At 31.9% G+C, this 18,000-nt stretch overlaps 1 long non-coding RNA gene and 1 pseudogene across 2 annotated transcripts; one reads left to right on the top strand and one right to left on the bottom strand.

The window, feature by feature from the left end:
* Positions 1 to 2,279: 2,279 nt before the first annotated feature.
* On the bottom strand, positions 2,280 to 8,478 carry LOC146918599 (putative F-box protein At5g62660; annotated as a pseudogene).
* Positions 2,751 to 6,691, top strand: LOC146918600 (uncharacterized). Of its 2 annotated transcripts, XR_015016276.1 has the most exons (4): positions 2,751 to 3,084; positions 3,177 to 3,269; positions 3,384 to 3,450; positions 6,261 to 6,691. It is a non-coding gene; the product is annotated as an uncharacterized LOC146918600 (long non-coding RNA). The 2 variants fall into 2 exon arrangements; XR_015016277.1 differs by lacking the exon at positions 3,384 to 3,450 and having other exon boundaries at positions 2,759 to 3,084.
* Positions 8,479 to 18,000: the final 9,522 nt, after the last annotated feature.

Below are 18,000 nucleotides of genomic sequence, written 5' to 3' on the forward strand. Positions count from 1 at the left end.
ACTTGCGATCTTTATCTTCTGTAGCTAATACCAGATTGTGTTTGCTATGAGAACTTGATTGATCGTGAATCGTGATGGTGGTCACATTGAGCTTTCAGAAGAAAGTAGGTTTTTCAAGAGAGAGGTCATCAGCTGAGTGAATCTCAAGGGAAAGCGATTACTCAACTTATTGTGCATACTCCAAAAACACCTATGAACATTAATAGGAAAATTGGTGAAACCACCAATTCACATGTAAAGCGCGGCACTCTAATAGCAGTAAGTGACATAAGAAAAGGCGGTTGTCCAGCTGTTGTATATATAAATAAATCAATTCATCTATTGTTTAAATCGATCAATTCATATTGAAAATTGTAAAATTAAAAAATGTCAATATATAAATTCATTATTTAAACCGGATCATTTGTCCGGTCAATGTTACAATATATTCGTGTATAGTTGTTTGATCGAAGCTACGGTTGTAAGGACGAATTAAGTGTTTGGATTAGTTCTCTTGAGTTCTCTTTGTAAATTATTTAATACTTGACTATTCGGATTATGTTTCTTTTGTAACATTTGAGTTTTATATTTGAAGAAAATTGCAACTTCTATTGGTTCATGCTAAAGAAAACAGAGTCAATAAAGATTTGTTATCTGTTGACTAGTTCTTTATCTTTTTTTATGAAGAATATTTCTCCTTTCGTTCCCACTCCAAGAGGACGCTCAACACCATACAATGGTCCAACAATGAAGAGTTTGGTTCATGATTCCTCCACACCAAGCTCACCCAAAATTGTTAACTTGACAAAAGAGAACTGCAACAAAATCACAATGGTTGATTCTTGAAAAAGGAGAATTGCAATTGCATGGGATATTGTGAAGACCTATGCGACGGAGTCAAGAACGGGGTGGATGCCAATGAGCAGAAACTGAGCAGTAGTGACCGACGCACTTCCGAAGTTATTACCACAATCCTTTGATTGTAAGATAAGTTCAGATCAAAAAATTGTTGAGAATTGAATACAAAAGGAAAACAAAACGCGATAAGAGCACTTTGTCAAACGGCCTTCCATTTCCAAAAATCAAGAGCTAGAACATTGAAAGCATTAACAGCATATCCCCACAATTATGCAGGAAGCCATAAAGAAAATGCAGGGACAGAAAGCATTAACAGCACACAAAAGATATCTCAACAAATGTTTCATTGTCAAGAGCTAGAACATTGAAATGAAGGTGCTCGGGGCCCCCTTTTCTGAGGACAATTAAAAAGGAGATGACTTACGGTTTCAAGGTTTCCACAACCGCCAATACATTACGCCGACAAATTGAAGTTTATATCTCTTAATTTAAGACTGTCCTTAGTTGGAACTCTATTATGAAAAAAAATCAAGCTTTAATCAAGCTTTAATCAAGGTTTAAAATGTTAAATACCAAGTCGGCCTATTTTTAATAGAAGAATATGTAAGACCAAAAATGTTATGGTTTTGAACTTGGCAGAGACGGAGTCCGAAAAATGTTTACAAGGGCCAAAACTAAAATATACAAGAACAAGACATATTTAAATTTTTACCAATTGTCTAAGGGGCTTAACCTGTATTGGTGGCAGGGGATTTAGGCATTTATCCAATCTTAGATTTTCTAGTACTGAAATGTAAAAATATTTCCTTTGTTTTGGAAAAGCAAAAATATTTGATTAGTAAAGAAGCATTAGTAGTGCTTAGATACTGAAATCTCAACATTCCAGTCCCACCACTTCAATATTACGTTGTAATATATTTACTCCAATGTTTCTCAATTCTAACTAATATTTGAAGTTCAACCATTGACCACCTTAATCATTAAGCACCTTAACAACAACCCTTGTCTCTAACCATGATTTTGATCATTAAGCTAACATTTTAAGAAATCAAGTAGTAAATATAATAGCATAAGATCGGAAAATAAGATGAAGAAAGATATAATAAAAAATAGTAGCAACAATGATAAACAAATTGAACCAGATATGAGAGGAAGGGAGAGAAGGAGAGAGTCCCTGCAACCATAGCCGGACAAGAATATAAATTTTTCCATTTATAAGTTATTTCTACATAAAAATAAAGGTCATTCGATAAAAACAAAAATCATTCATTTATTAATATAGAAGCCAGATAAGTTTGCAAATAAAATGAGAGTAAACATTAAAAATAAAAATGCAAAAGCAAGATCAAGTAGTGTCATAGTTTACTTGACAATAATTGTGAGATCCCAACAATCACAATTATATACTTCTTTGTGAGAATCAACAAAAAAAATTAAACTACTTATTCCTCAAATGGAACAATGCTTTCCTTATAATTTATTATCCTAAGAAAATGACAACTCTTTGCTGTATAACCAAGCACCTCAATCATTTGGGTAATTAAATCAAACCAAGCCACTTCATTATCTTTTCTTATGAAGAATATTTTCCCCTTTGTCCCCACTCCGATAGGACGCTCAACGTAAGGCAACGGTCCAACCATGAAGAGTTTGATCCATGATTCTTTGAAACCGAGTTGACCCAAAATTGATACATGAAAAGTAGTCATCTTTACATGATATGATATCAATGCTATGGATCCATTTAACACCACCAAGTTTATCCACTTTGCGCTAACATCAAAACAATCATCTACTTCTGGGGGAATGAGTGTTGTGAAGGACACTTCATTGCTCAAGGAAAATGATACCAAACATTGTCCAACCGGCATATATCCTTTATATCTAATCCTAGCTAACAATGTTAACCTAATTTGCTAACCCTAATTCTACACTTTTGGCTCCAACATTTCAAAATTTTCGGATTCCACTTAACCTCCTAATATATTTAATTAGCTGTTGTTGGCAGAATACAACTATCCAACTTACTAGGACATTAAATGTATATTACGTTTCCTATGCAAATGAAAACTTAACAGCTGATGTTTTAGAGAAATTATTCTCTTTTCATTTCCTCACGTGTATCTCCTCCTGTTCACCCTTTCATTTGCTTCTTCTCTGCATCTCTCTCTCTCTCTCTCCCACTCTCACAAAAGCTTCACACCACAAGTTTTTCCGCCGGCAGTCTTGCGTATCAGCGTAAACATTGTAACTCCTTATCAGCATAAGCTTCATTTTTATTCTCTCTCATTCTTCTTCATTTTTCTCCTAATTCATTTGCACGAATTTCTTATTTTCAGAAATAGAATTTGCCGTAAAACCCATATCAACTAGATATCTTGATAAGGAGGTTTATTTTCAGAAATGGAGTTTGCCGAAAAACCCAATTCAAGGTAATAATTCGTATAAATAATTTATAGGGTTTGGTTTGTTTGTCAATTTTGGGATTTTCATATTGGGGATTTACTTAATCTAAGTAATTTTTCTTTTTACCATTGATGGTCCAGTGACGTTATAACTTTAGCAATTGAACTGCCAACGATGGATGTAAGGTCCAAGCATTGAATATGGAAGGTCTCAATTTTCATCCTTTTTTGTTGAAGATACTCTACTTTCCTATTTTCTTATACTTATGCACTCTGTTTTTAACAAGTCATGTCTTTGTTTTTGTTTTAACTGTTTATCCCTTTGAACTTTTAAATTTGTATTGTCTTAGTGGAATAAGTAACTCAATTTTTTTGTCTTAGTCGTGAAAAAGTTCTTCATAGGATTCAGATTCGCCACATAATAATATATGCAATTAAAGTAATAGAGATAAAGGCTATTGTTCATACAAAGAATTGTTTTTATTTTCTATGGTATTTTGAATAATCTATGAATTGGTTTGTGGTTGCAGTTGTGAAACACAACACTGATGTTTTGGGGTTATCATCAGTAGAGGGAGAACATTAGTTTGTTCAATTTTTGGTTTTTGGTTATTCATGTTCAAATGAATTTTTTTAATTGAATTTCTAAAAGCAATCTTTGAATCAGGCATAAGGTGTCTCATATTTTATAACTTTTTTTTTTGTGATTTTGCTTCTTTCATTTGAACCTTTGATACTGGAGGACTCAAAATCATATGTTGTCATTTTTTTACCATCCTTTACCATAATATTGACTCTCTATAATGTATTATGTCTACTTTAATGGGTTGTGTGGCAGAAGCATGCTTATAGTCTAATGTGTTAGCAACATGCATTTATTTTGATCTATCTATTTGTAAATATACTTTTGTTGCTGCTACTCTTTTCCTGTTAGCCGTGTTAAGATTTTAATTGGTGATGTCATACCAAATTCTGCCACTAAGTTAGTCTAATGAAATGTGATTTTTTCAAGGCATAAATGTCTATGAAGTTAATTAAGAATTTTTTTCCTAACATTTAAATATCATATTTTTTGAAAAATGGAATGCAAATATTGATTTTTGTTCCTAGCCGTGTCATGCTTCAACTCTTACACATAGTTTTCAGAAATTGATTATAATTGCCTTTGAATAAGTAATTGGTTTTGTGTTCATTAAGTTAATGGCGTTGTTGGAATTGTAAGAATACTTACAATTTGAGGCCGATAAAAATATTTACAATCCAAGTTCTTCTAATGATTTAAAGTAAGTGTGCATTCTTTTTTCTTCAATCCTTCTATATAATGTTGTGTTAGCTTTGTTTAGTGGAAGTGAAAGAATGTTAGTGAAGCACACACTAAATATTTTTCTGTCCATGGACTGAGTTTTTTAAAAAGGTGAAGGAAACTAGAGAAAGGTAGAGGTGGATGTAATGTTATTCTATGGTTTGGTTTGAAAAGTCCCAACTGCCAATTGTTTTGAATATTTTACCATGAATCGGTTGTTCAGGTGTTATCTGTTGTATTGGAGCTTTTTATTCTACTCTATATATTTTGGCAGATTTGGTATGTATTATTTTGATAAATCTCAATTATGGATGAAGTATACACTTCTTTTGGTTTTACTATGAGAGAAAAATTGGTTGCTTTTGTAAGTGTCTGGTAGAAGTGAGAGGATCATATTATATTTGTTTATTTCTTAAAAGTCTTCCTCTTTTGAACCACTTTCAATATTTTGTTTAGGTGAGTGTATATTTTGATCATCTACCTTCACATGATAAGGATTTGTGGACTTAATTCATAGTAAGACTATTGGATTTATGTCATGTGAAAGTTGTAGACTGCTTCAATTCAAGCTACTTCCAAGGCACCATCATTTTCAAGTTCCAAGGAACTCATCTCTATTTTATAAGGTCATTCCTCGAGGTGTTATAGCCCAATTGAGGTGCATGGAAGTTTAATTTACTGTTGAAATGCAAAGGTAATGTGCATTCTTTGTTAATGATTGCTGCTTAGTTTTTCAAATTATGGAAATCCATTGTGTTATATATGGACTTCAATTTTTCTTTTAATTTAGTGAATGATGAAATTTGGTGAGGATTGGTAACTTACAGTTTCTGCAGCTAATTTACAGTTTCTTTTAAATACGTGGGTTATTTGTGTTCTTTCGTTTTTGTTTGACTCAACTTCGTATTTTTGTGTCACGTGGATTATTTAATGGAATGGCGTTTTCATTTTTTTAGGGTGCTGTTATTATGACGTTTGTTGGTAAAAATGTTCAGACCTTTGTTGGTAAAAATGTTCGGACCTTTGTTGGTAAAAATGTTCATACCTTTGTGCAGAATGAAAATACTTTGGACTTTCCTTCAGATTTGGATATTTGTATGGGAAAACGCATGTTTAAGGTTGAGGTTACTGATGGTAACATTCTGCACAATTGGGGCAACTACTCTTTGAAACGGACATCTGATGATGTCAATCTTATTGACCAATTTGTAACTCTCCATAAAATTAAGGTACACATCTATGATGAATTCTATGTGTCAATTATATAGTGTTTGTATATGACTCTAATTTACAGCGGTTCAATTTGTGTCTAAGAATGATGCTGAAGAAAATGAAGGCGACAATCCAGATGCAAACTTATTGACTATGTCTAATGAAATGGCAATTGACGTAACTAAAATAGCAGATAATTTTGGATCAGACGTTTATATGTGCGCAAAAATTGTGAAGATGAGAGGTATCCTTAAAAGCATTTGACCCCTGATCTTCTAATTTGAAGATGAGAGTATTGTGGTTATAGTTTAAAACTCATATCTTTTCGTGTCATGTGCTTATACTTTAACAATGAGATGGTCTCCTATGTTTGCTTTCAATCTGATTTTGGACCATAGTTATTTCAATCATCTGATATTGATCATTGTTATGCTTTGTTATGTAGTAACATTTAATTGGCATGTGTGAGCTTCTCAATATGTATGTTATTATGCTGTTTACAGGTTAGACTGGCTGAGTGTGGTGACTCCACCAAAACTCAGCACAAGGATGCAGTCGATGAAGGCATGCTGTACAGCAAGGTCGTTGGTAAAAGGACTGTTGATAGTGTGGGGTCTGCTACAAAGGATGTCCTAGAACTTGGGGAGAATTCCATCACAGAACCAGCGAAGCTCAAGTGTGTCAAAACGGAAAAGGATGCTTAAGAGATTGTGTTCGTGTTACAATGGTCCCTATGAAGATTAGTTGTTGTTCTCTGGATGGATTGTCTTTTTTAGTTTATTAAAATTTTTTTTCCTGTTTGTTTTGTTGTTTGGATCTGGCTGTGTTATTGTGTAATATTTAAAACTCTTATGTTGTGCGCTAGCACCTTCTGTTTTCCGTACTGTTGATTGAGCAACGATCTTGAATGAAGTTGCGTTTTTTTTGTTTTTTATATGTTGTTATCTTATCAGTTCATGCAATTTCCTTTAGTGTTATAATATTGTTGACGATTACTTATAATATGTGTTATCATGCTTGCCAATGACAAATAGATCCTGAGGATGCTGATATATAAAAAATGGCATTACAATGGTCATATATTTTTTCTGAAATCCAATGATTGCTCCATGCTTACATTGAGCAAAGTTTAAAAGTAACTTGGAAACCCATGAAGTATAAGCTCTCAATAATATGCTTAGTGTGTGTAATGCCATTTCTGTTACTACTTAATGTCACAACATCTACAGATAATTTAACAAAATTACAAACCTATTCTGCTATTGACCAATTATTACAACAAATGTATTGGCATTATGTGTTGGAATTGTATTGAGTTAGTTACCTTGATATTACTATTGCTATTTTTTTTCTCAATCCAGGTGTTTATGGTTTAAAAAAGGCATAGTTATACGAATAAATGCCACTGCACACTTGAAACTCTAACTTCCTTCAAGATATGTTTAGGAAAAATTTGATCTTGCATTGTATTGAAAATACGGTGTCAACAATGCGGTTTCTTCTTGGCAGCTTTCTAATCCAACCATGTTGACACATACGCTGGTGTTATAATTCTCATTCAAAGTATGTAATTGGCAGCTTTATAATCCAATCATGTTGACACAGACACTGGTGTCATCCTTTATATATCAAGTATCTATTATATCTCAAATTGCAATCTAACTTACAGAGTCATATAGGCTCATTTCAAAAAAAAAAAAAAAACTTACTGATAAAAGCTTATTTATACTAAACAAATTATCGTATATACGTATAACATGAGTTTTTATAACAGGCCTAATGATATTTAGCACCTATATTTTTTAATAAAAAGTGCACGTATTGTTTTGAACTATATATGACCCGTGCGGCAGCACGGGTGAAAAGTCTAGTTTTTTATATTGTTTATACAACCAATGACACACACCATCCATATAGACTCGGGTTCCCTCTCAACGTTCCATAGAATACGGCATGTCAACATCAAGTTCTCTCCACGAATTACTTTTTAGGCTATATATCTCCCATTTTGGTGAATTAATATCTCCAAACCGATGAGAAACAATTTCTTTGAACTTACCATCGTAACCAGTTGATGAATTTGGTTTTATAAACACTTTTACATGCCGAATGACATTATAGTCATTTGTAACATGGTTATAACCAAATCCATGAATAAGGGCGTTAACGGAAATATCAAAAAACCTCTCGTCAGTTACATTAGTGACAGTTGATTCATGGTGGAAGAAGCTTGATTGTTTGGGTAGTTGGGTTCCACAGCACAATTTTTCCAAAATTATCATATTCATATAGATGGAGACAAAGCGTGCCATTAATACTACCAAAACCAACAATATAAAAAGAGTTATCTTCTTCAAATGGATTTGAAAAATCTAATTTGATTTTATTCTCGAACCTCTCACCAGAAAAAGAATACAAAACTTCTTCATAGTTTTCAATTACAAAGAGCAGGGGAGATGCACCTTCACATTGAGAATTGGATAAGAAATTGTAGCGGAACATGTTCATGAAGTAATGATTTTCAGATAAAAGATACCATGATTTACAAACACATTCAAAACGCTTGAAAGATTTAAGAGGTAATTTTGATAGAATGGAGAAGGCAATATCATCGGATATATATGTGGTGCTCACCTTTTCATTCGTTGCAGCAACCACTGATTTCTTCTTCTCCATCAATTCAAGATGAGAAGAGCTTATTCGCTTGTGATGAGTGTTCATTGTTTGTTAGTGAACAAGCGGCGACTACTGTGTGTATGTTAGGGTTTTCGGTTTTGTTTGTTTCTTCATTCTCTTAATATAGGTTTTTTTTTACGAGGGAGATTTTATTCCCGTTTTTTTTTTTTTTTTTGATATTGAGATTTTTTTCCCTTTAATTAAACTATCTAATAATTTTTCTCTTTTTAAAAACAAACAATCTAATAATTTTACTTAATTTTTCTACTTTAATAAATTGCACCCAAATTAAAAAATATATTTAATATTTAACATTTCTTACTTATACTTGCGAAAAGATGGTCACTTTCGCTCTTTTTATTGCCCTAACGTTTGAAAATTATGAATGATATTTATTTTATGAAATTTTTATTTTCATTAAAACTTAAAAAAATATAAATGTTTGTTCCTTTCAATTTATAAAAAATCAAACTAACAATGATTATCTATTTCAATGAAATCGACAATAATATAATATAACAAAAAAATATAATCTAAATTCTTTTTTTAATGACACTAACAACAATTTTATTATAGAAAAAGTTGTTTAAGGGTATAATTGGAGTGATGAAAAAGTAAGTATAAATATACTCATCTAGTTTGTTACACTTTTTAAATGATAAACGAAAAAAAAACAAAAAAAATATAATCATGTCGGTTTTGTTACATTTGTTTTAATATTTAAATTATTCTTATATATTTTTTACATGTGTTATTTGTATTGAAAATTGAGGGTATTTGGATAGGAGAAACTCCTATGTGTATTTTACCTGAGGTTCAATTGGACCAAGTTTAATGAAATATCTCCTTTTATTCAAAAAATTGAGGGTATTTTTAGAAAGAAAAATTCAACCCAAAAGTGCTAAAATGGGTAGTTTTCTTTATATATTAATGGAAATTGTTGATTTATAAACAAAATATTGTCAAGACATATAACAAAATTATTTTTGAATCATAATCACTTATAAACCAGCAAAGTCAAGTATAATCCATAAAATTAATCGACTTTGATTAGTTGTAACATGAAAGAAAAAGAAAAAAAAACTTATAGGTTAATTCTGAATTCTGATCTAGAGGGCTAAAGAGGTTGAGAAAAACTAAACAATGCGGGAACGAACTATGAACTGTGAGAACCCTAATTATTAATATTTAATATAGTGCTAACAAATCTTTTTCTAAAATATTTTGAGTCTTAATCTTTTTTTAGAGGATTTAAAGTCCAATCTTTAGCAATATTTTTTGCTAACATTTGTTACTAATCTTTTTTTTAGATAATTTAAAGTTCAATCTTTAACATTGTATTTTGCTCACGTTTGTTACTAATCTTTTTTCTTCTTCAGAAGATTTAAAGTCCAATCTTTAACATTATTTTTTGCTCACGTTTGTTACTAATCATTTTTTTAGAGTATTTAAAGTCTAATCTTTAACATTATTAATTTTTGCTCACGTTTGTTACTAATATTTTTTTAGAGGATTTAAAGTCCAATCTTTAACATTATTTTTTGCTCATGTTTGTTACTAATATTTTTTTAGAGGATTTAAAGTCCAATCTTTAACATTATTTTTTGCTCATGTTTGTTACTAATTTTTTTTTTAGAGGATTTAAAGTCCAATCTTTACATTATTTTTTGCTCACGTTTGTTACTAATCTTTTTTTAGAGGATTTAAAGTCCAATCTTTACCATTATTTTTTGCTCACTTTTTTTACAATTGATCAAAGGTTAAGGAAGAGTGAACTTATATTAATAAAATATTATGGAAATACTGTTTTTTGTGGTTCGGAAATACTGTTTTTTGTGGAAGTAATAAAATAATATGGAAATACTGTTTTTTGTGGAAGGGATATGAAAATACATGGCAATCTTTGTCGGTTGTATTGAGGGGGACAACACAGATGTACAACATTCTTTGTCGGTTGTATTGAGGGGGACAACATAGATGTACAACATAAAATCAGTAGATAAAAAAGTAACATGAGTTTTTGTTTTGTGCCATTTTTTGTGAGTTTAATTTGTGGTTAACGGAGGTAAAAGAGGGTTAACGGGGACGATTAATGATATTGATTAGTAATCCACGTGTTATTTTATAATTGACTAACATAACAGTTCATAAGGAGCTTATGCTCACATCAGAGATCTGACAATTTGGAGATCATTTTTGTGTCAGACTCTGACTTTTGGATGTCAATATATGACATACATCCTAACTCAGGAAATGACTCTAAGTATTTATGTCACTTGGTTGCATATCGTTAAAGGCATTGAAAGACCACTCAAGTTATATAGTGACATAATTCAGTCGTATAGTTATTTGATAACAAAGTTTATAAGGTTCATTACCTTATAGATTATTGTTGTTGAATGATAGAACAAGTAGAGACAAACTTTATGTTAGCTGATCCGCTATTCAAAGACATGACACATAAGGTCTTTCATATGGTTGTTGTCATCAAGGATGTCTTGGATTAGTGGGAGTCTCTTTTACTTTATGTTCTATACTTTTGTTTTGGTATTGATACAGACTTTATGTTATGATTTTCTCCAGAAATAAAGTTCATGAGGTTATATTTATTATAACCATTTCTGTATCATTTTGTGCAAATATTGAATTTGCAAACTTCAGTTTTGATCTCACTAAAGTTTTCAGTTGGATCAGTTGGAAATAGGCATGATTTAGAGATCACATTACATGAAATTTCCATGCCACTCATCCATATCGATCTATGTCATCAAGTGCATTGGTATGGTGGTCGTCGGGGTTTCGTCACGTTATACGTCAGTGACGACAGCCGTGGTGGTCCTATTATTAATGTATGAGGTGGACCAGATTGTAAGGTTGAAATCTAAAGATAAATAGCATTCAGTTGCGCGCCTAAAGAATTCTGATATAATTATTAAGATATGTAGCCCAAGTGGGAGATTGTTGGAATATTTTAGCTTTAATAATATTTCAATATCATTATGTGGGCAAATATCGTAATAATAATTATATTAGCTATTTATCAATTGTGAGCCTTAATTGATTAGTGATCAAATTAAGTAATAAGGCTGTTAGATTTCTAATTAGATAATTAATTAAATATTTAATTAGTTGATATGGACTCAATGAGTGGATGTCCGGATGGCCCATTAACGGAATAATGGGAAACCCTAATGGCCATCCAATATAAAAGAGGCTATGGTCCCCAATATACTGTACACGGCAAAACTCTCTCTTCTCCCCATCTGAAGAGAACTTGAGGCATAAAGGTACCGGTTGAGGAAGAACCAAATCAGCCGCCACTAACCGTGTTGATGTTGATGTTTGTTTCAGATCACCTTCTCTCCTTATTGCCGTTGTGGAGAGGGCTACATGAAAGCTCTATCCAGGTATTCCTAATACCATAATTCTTAATATCCTTGATAAATCAAACATGTCGTAGATCCGATCATAATCATGTTCAATGCTTTGTTTGCTTCCGCTATCGATTTATAATGATTGAACATGTTTCATGAAATCTGTTTTTATTACTCCCTCCGTTTCAAAATGAGTGTCGCTTTAGCCAAAAAAATTTGTTTCAAAATGAGTGTCGCTTTAAGTTTCCAATGCAATAATAACTTTTTCTTTTCAATTGTACCCTCCAATTAATACTCTGCACACTACTTCCAAAGTATTACTTTTAAAACTAACCAATAGTTAATAAGGATAATTTGGTAAAATAACCATTCTCTTTCTCTTAATCATTGCATTTCTTAATATGTGTGTAAACATCTAAAACGACACTCATTTTGAAACGGAGGGAGTAAGACCTAATTTCCAACAATCAGAGCACATTTTTGAACTTGAAAATAACTTGAAGGGTAAAATAATAAACTCTTTCACCTAATAACACGATATGGTGAAATTTTACAACTCTTTTTTAGGCCATTAATCTGGCACACCAAAAAGTCCTACATTATTTTGAAGTCAAGAGTAAAAGTAGTTTCCCTTCAAAAAAAGAGTAAAAGTAGTTTATAAACAACACTCGTACCTAATATAATTGTCAATTAACTACAACACAAACTAATAAGTTTTTTTTTTTTTTATAAAGGACAAAACGGTAAGAGTTCACACAAAGTCTAGAACGAACAATACTTCAGAAGCATTATTGTGAGTATGACGTCAGAACATTATTATCCCTGGTAGAATCGAACCTAAGCCATGACCGAGCGTTGATAGACCCTTAGCAATCTTTCACGAGATCTTTACAAGTCTATCTTATCCTAAAATTAAGGGCCTGTTTGAAAGAGTTTTGGTTTTTAGCTTTTAAATTCTATTTTATAAATCAGTTTTAGGAAACTGTTTTGAAAAAGAAATCAAAAAAAAATTTGTTTGGTAATCTCAATTTTGAAAACTGTTTTGGAGAGGTCCGAAGGAAAAAACTTGTTTGGCAAGAGTAGAACGAGTAGTGCACACTACCAGAAGAAATACAGCAAGAAGTGTTGAGAGAGAAACAAAAGATTTTACCATTAATTACAAGTTTGCCATTAATGAAAACTGTGCATTTTCTCCGTGTTTTCTGTTTTTGGCAAGAGAAAAGCAAAATTGAAAAGCAAAACAACCTTTAGCTGTTTTAGTTTTTTAGTTTTAAAAACTGATAAATGGAAAACAATTTCTAAAAACACTTTTCTAAAACTGTATTACCAAACAGGTTTTTTATTTTCCAATTTTTAAAAACTTAAAAACTGTTTTTGAAAAGTAAATCAAACAAGCCCTAAATCTTTCTCCTAATAACATCACAATATTGTACACCTCAATTTTTTGGCATTTTTTCCCTCTGAGTTCGTGTATTTTACCACACGAGATGAGATCTATACTAGAACAAAACAAAAAAAAAAACTAGTGACAAGTTTGGTAAAGTTGTCCCATGTTAGAAAACTGAAATGCTTGATAAACAAGTTATTTACCCACTTCCACTCTCCAAAGTAAGCTTCTTGTATAAAATGGTGAAAAATAGAATGAATAAAAACTTGAAAACGGAGAGAAGAATAAGAGGAGCTTCACCATTCACTACCCCCTCCTAAAAAACAATGTCAAGTGCCTCTTTTCTCCTACTCTATAGAAGAGTGCATAGAAGAAGGTGAGTTTGGAATGAATTCAGAGTCTCACCGGCGTATCCTAGCAACCACACACTATATAAGCTACAGAGCACTGCAGAGGAACACTGTGCCATGCTCTCAAAAGGGTGCATCCTATTACAATTGTCAAATGTATTCCCTTTATATATTGAAATAAATATAATCTTAAATTCACATGGTCATGCAAATCTAAACCATTGGGAAAACAAATGGTTGACAATTAAAGCAAACTTTCAAGACGTGCCTTTTAATTTTTTTTTTCCAATGGTTAAGATCACTCGTGGATCGTGCAGTCAAAAGTTACATTAGAAGAAAATCAATTTTCTAACGAAAGTGTTTAATGTATAGCAAAAAAGAGTCTAATTATATTTCACTATTTTATTACGGTGTTAGCATGTTTAAAGAATGAATTGCATGATTAATAATATAGTCAAAGACTAATTGTTGAAATTGATCATATAATATACGCAAAATCTGAAAAATGACTCTATAAAATAAAATAAAATACTTTGTCAAAAAAAAAAATACATATTCTAACTTTGTTAGTTGAGATTTTTATTATTTTTGACCAAGTAATATACATGAAACCCAAAAAAGCGATCTAAAGTCGTGTTCTACGATTTAAGAAATTCAGGTGTTTTAAAATATATTTGTTTGACAAATAGATGTTTTAAATTCATTAATTGCATAACGTTTAGACCAATATTTTTGTTTATTCTTATCAAAGAATATAATTTTTAAACTAATATATTTATATCTTGGGAAAAAATAATGTTTAGTCATTATGTCAAAAAACTAACGTTTAAACTATTTTTATTTACAAAACGTTTAAACTATTATTGATATACATGAGAATATTTTGTAATAAAAAAAACACATGAGAATATGTATTATTTTTTGGTACAAGGGAATATATAATCTAACAGTTGTAAAAGAAAATAATGTTTATACTATTTTTTTTTAGATCCTTCTAAGGTATAAAAATAATGGATTTTGTGAATTTTTTTTTAACAAATGAATTTTGTGAGAGAAAAAGAACCAAAATTGAAAAAACACTAAGATATGGTGTAAAAAAATTTGCGTAACATAGAAGAGATGAAACAAAAAACACTAAAGAAAAAGAAACAATTGAGATGAGGTAACGAAAGATTTCATTAGATTTTTTTATTTAAAACATAAATACACATTAATTGAATGTGGGGTGAGTATGTATAACAAAAATATATTCAAAATTGTAATTATATGTTTGACTTTAATTACGTAGTTCACATTATTCATTTTAATTGGTCCACGTGAGCAGGGGGTAATCTACCCTTTAATTTAGAAAGAGTAATCTAGAAAAAACCTATTATTGCATATTTATTGATTGTATTTAAAAAAAGAAATAAAGAAAGAAAAGGAAAAGAAAAGATGTAAACTTTTGAATAGTGATGTTTTGCCAAATGTAACATGTTTACAAGAATAAATTAGGATTAACTTAACTTATTGGCAAAGGTGAAAGATTTTAACTCATAGCTTTTGGGTTATCAATGAAGAGTTCCTTTTGATTATTATGATATACATTCCTAATTGGCAACCTTTTGTAATATTTACTATCCTGGTTTATTTTTGTTTGGTCAGTTATTTTGTTTGAACTCATCAGAAAAGCTGAACTTGTAAGGTATTGTCCTCTATAAAAGGCACACTCATGCTTTTGGAAATCAGATTTGAAACACATTGCTTATTGGCTTGTGAGACTTTGCTCTTTACAGTTTAGTGAGACTTGGGAAATTCACTTTGAACTTATAAGGAATGTTGATCCTTGTGGTGTTGCCTCCGGGCTTATCAATCCTTGGTTTGGATTACGACGCCTGCTCAATGTTCATTCTCAATTTTGTGGCCGTTGTCATACGCTCATAGCTTGCATTTTACGTAGTCTGTTTCTTTGATTCTACAACCTAAATTGTGTTTCAGAAATTATGTCTTCACCTCGTTTTCAAACTACTCAATTTGGAGTTGCTTTAGCATGAGATATCGTCTTCTCTAACAACATGGTTATGTTCCAACTTTTGAGTTTCCAACCTAGAATGGTTCTGTTCCAACTTTTGTATCAAAATAGTCGAGTTTGTTCCAAATATGTAGACAACTGAAATCTAAACAGAGCAACCAATTACACTATTATAAAAAAAAAACTAAAAAGGCGATGTATCTTGTTAGTAAACATGGCATCCATGGAAGGATAGAGAGAAAACTCAAATAATATTTGTATTGATGATAAAAGTGAATATTACAAATGATGAAGATATCCCACTAATGGGGTTATTACAAGTATATATACCACTACCAACTAGTATCTCTAATAGTCCCCCTCAAGTTGGAAGGTGTTCAAAACACTTCCAACTTGAAATGGGAAAATACAAGGAAATGCATCAAGCAAATGAAAATACAAGGAAAGATGCCGGAAACACATCGGCTAAAAAAAAAAAGAACAAAGTCATCAAACAAGTGCTTATCCAACAAGAAGCAACCACAACTCAAGGTTGAACCAATTGAAGGAATAAGCATCCAAGCAACGCTTAACCACCATCCGGTAGAAGCCAATATCAACAAAGCCAATTAAGGCACAACGCTTAACCATCAAGAGTTCTCAAGAACTCAAGAAAGAAGCACAAGACAAGAAGAACAAGGATATCCAAAAACAATGATGGTATCCAAAAAGAAGTGCAAGGAAGGGCCATAGTCTACAATGGAAGGAGATCATATGTAAGACCAAGGTTCCAAAGATAAAAGTGATGCCCTCCTATGCCGAGCCGAGACAAGAAAAATCAAATGCAAGGAAGGGCCATAGTCTACAATGGAAGGAGGTCATATACAAGACCAAGGTTCCAAAGATAAAAGTGATGCCCTCCTATGCCAAGCCGAGACAAGAAAAAACCAAATGCAAGCCAATAGAGATGCATAACCATGTGATGTGTCTTCAAACCATAGAAAACAAAGCCATGTTGATGCATTCAAACCATAGTCCAAACCAATGCTTCCAAGCAATCCAAGGACAGCATGCTAGAGCTCAACAAAGAAACCAACATGTTGAAAACCAATGGCTTCAACAAAATAGCAAACAAGTTCGTGCACATAAGGCACAAGACCAAACAATCAAATAACTTCCAGCAAGCAGAAAAGCACTTCAAGCAGTTTCAACTAGCCAAATGGAAATATATGGCCATAACCATTTTGAAGAAAGCACTTGTGCAGCAGATAGCCACAACAAACATATGCTTCACAAACTTCAAATTTCCAACAAAGCTCTTCCATAAACTTGGATAATTCCCAACACAGACATGCTTCACAAACTGCTCCAAAGTTAATTCTCAAACTATGAATGAAAATAAAAAAAAACCCAAGGCTGCTCCAAAGAGAATTAGAGGCTGCAAGTCCTAGCAACAACAACCACCAGCAACATGTGCGCATAACAAAAACTCAACCATGTGACCAAATTCACATGCAATGTACATTCTGCCAAAGCTAACACAAATGTGTATCCAAGAGTTCATCAACAAGGATATAAGCAACTTCTTGGCAATAACAAAGAAAACTAGGAGTAACACCACAATGAAGCAAGATATCGGAACCAAAAAATTCAGTAAATGAGAGAATGAACCAACAAGTACCAACAAAGGTGACCTCATCAACATACGAAAGGTGAATGCCACGGGAAATATGTGCAGCAATCAGCAGTAGCAATCAGCAATCAGCAGCAATCAATCTGAACACAATGTCAATCTATTTTCCATTGAGGACATTCAACAAACACCTTGGAAGCACAATTTGTCATCAGAATTTCTGGGAGGAACAACACAAATGAAAGGAACTGATGCATTGAATCTAACGATGATTCGAGTCGTAACGAAGAAACTGTATGAAACCCTCAATTGTCAAATTGAATCAGAAAATTAATTCTGATCAAGAAGTTGAAAACGTAAAACCTAGAATTTGGGATTAAGAGTATACGAAAACAAAACTATGATGAAAAACGGAATCTGAAAATAGAGTAGAGATCGCAAGGACAAAACACAATCACGAAATCCAGAGATTAAGAAACTGAAAATTGCAATCAAGTAAGAATTTGAACAAGACTTTTGAATCGCACATGATATTGAACCAGAAAAACTAACAGAGAGAAACTGAATCACCGAACCCTAGAAATTAGGGAAAGAGGTGAGAACAAAGAAAAAATCGATCAAAACGCAATCACAAACTGGAAAATGTTGATCATATGAAACCGAGATGCATATCAAAAGAGAAATTGATTGAACAAATCAAGAACAGAGACTGAATCTCAAGTTTGAGATTATAACAAAATCAAGAAGAAAGTTGAAGAAATCGATGAAAATGATCGAGAAAGAAAAGAAAATGAAGGAAAATGAAACAAGAGAAAGAAAGTGAAAGAGAGAAA

The sequence above is a fragment of the Medicago sativa genome, chromosome 6 (genome assembly GCF_051527215.1).
Source record: "Medicago sativa cultivar Bolivia chromosome 6, Bolivia_mono, whole genome shotgun sequence".
In the NCBI taxonomy this organism is placed as follows: Eukaryota; Viridiplantae; Streptophyta; class Magnoliopsida; order Fabales; family Fabaceae; genus Medicago; species Medicago sativa.